This window comes from Dermacentor silvarum, chromosome 4 (assembly GCF_013339745.2).
Source record: "Dermacentor silvarum isolate Dsil-2018 chromosome 4, BIME_Dsil_1.4, whole genome shotgun sequence".
NCBI lineage: Eukaryota > Metazoa > Arthropoda > Arachnida > Ixodida > Ixodidae > Dermacentor > Dermacentor silvarum.
The window spans coordinates 97916451-97918421 of NC_051157.2; positions in this window are offsets into that span (position 1 = coordinate 97916451).

Below are 1971 nucleotides of genomic sequence, written 5' to 3' on the forward strand. Positions count from 1 at the left end.
CACTCCGTTTGGCAGGTATTGCTACTGCCGCCTCCCATTCGGCATAACATCGGCCCCGGAATACTTCCAGCGGTCAGATGTCTCGCCTGCTGGAAGGGTTGGCTGGTGTGTTAACCTTATGGACGACATCCTTGTGTTTGGCCGCACCACAGAAGAACACGACCAACGCCTCCAGGCAGTCCTTGGTCGCCTCCAACAAGCGGGGGTCACCCTCAACGCTGCCAAGTGCACTTTCGGCGTGTCCAGCGTGCGGTTCCTTGGCGTTGTCGTCGGTGCCAATGGCATCACTCCGGATCCAGAGAAAGTGGCCGCCATTCAGCGCATGCCAGCTCCTCAGGACGTTCATGGTGTCCAACGTTTTCTCGGTATGCTCAACCATGTCGGTCGCTTCCTCCCGGGCCTCTCTCAAACGACTGCGCCAATCAGAAGTCTCCTGAACAAGCTTGCAGCCTGGACATGGGACCAGCGCAGGCTTCAGCATTTGAAAAGCTCAAGAGCATGCTGTCGTCGGACATCTGCCTCGCAAGGTACAACCCTGCACTGTTGACGACAGTCTCCGCAGATGCCAGTTCCTTCGGGTTGGGTGCTGTCCTCCTTCAAGACCAGCCATCAGGGGAGCGCCGACCAGTTGCATACGCCTCTCGAGCGCTGACTGAAACGGAACGGAGGTACAGCCAGATCGAAAAGGAGGCACTGGCTGCCACCTGGCCATCAACCGATTCGACGAGTTTCTTCGGGGTCTTCGTTTCACCCTCGAGACCGACCATAAGCCGTTAGTACAGCTCTAGGAACCGCGGATCTCGATCTCATGCCACCACGAATCCAGCGCTTCCGCATCCGCCTTCTCCAGTACCAGTTTGATGTCAAGTACGTTCCTGGGAAACAGCTGGCCACCGCAGATGCACTCTCAAGGGACCCAGTCGTCCAGCTGCCAGCGACTCCAGCTGTTGACAAGGTGGAGCTGTACGTTCAAGAAGCACTCCGTGCTATCCCTCCTACATTTGCAGTCCTCCTCGACGACTTCCGAGCTCACCAGGCTGCAGATGGGGAGTGCGCGCAGCTCAGTTGTACTGTGAGCAAGGGTGGCCTAGGAAAGAGAATCTGCCTCTCAGCATGGCTCAGTTCTGGCTCATCGGGCCGAGTTCAGTATTGGTGACGGCCTTCTCCTCTGCGGTGGACGCCTGCTGGTGCCCGCTTCTCTGCGGAAGCACGTCCTCTCCCTCATCCATGACGGACACCTCGGAGTGAAACCGTTGCCGCGCCATCGCCAGGGGAGCTGTCTGGTGGCCGACCATGGGAGTCAGATCAAGACAATGGTGGAGAACTGTCCCAACTGTGCTACCACGCGGGTCCAGCGAGCAGAGCCCTGCTGCCTACCGTGACGCCTAGCCGTCCCTGGGAGCGAGTCGGGGTGGACATATTTCATCACGAAGAAGCCGACTACCTTCTCCTCGTAGATTACTACTCGAGGTACCCTGAAGTGCTGTCCCTTCGCTCGACGACGTCTACAGCGGTGATCTCCATCATCAAAAGTGTCATTCGCAAGGCATGGGATCCCAGAGACCCTCGTCAGCGATAATGGGCCTCAATTTTCGTCGGCAGAATTCCGCGTCTTCGCCCAGAGCTACGGATTCTCCCACGTCACCAGCAGTCCCATGTACCCGCAGTCTAATGGGGAAGTCGAGCGTATGGTGCGGACGGTTAAGGAACCTTCAGAAAGTCTCCGGACTGGCCTTTGGCCCTCTTGCATACCGCAACGCACCTGGCGTGACCGGTACAGCCCTGCTCACTGCTCATGGGGCGCAGCCTCAGGACTCGCCTTCCGGTCCCCATGGCCGCGTTGCTTCCAGAACCACCTAACGCTGCCGACTTCCACCGGCTTGACACTACCCACGACGTCGCCAGCGTCAAGATTTTGACCGTCGACATGCTGCACAAGATTTGCGGCCCCTGGTAGGCGAGAGAGAGTGT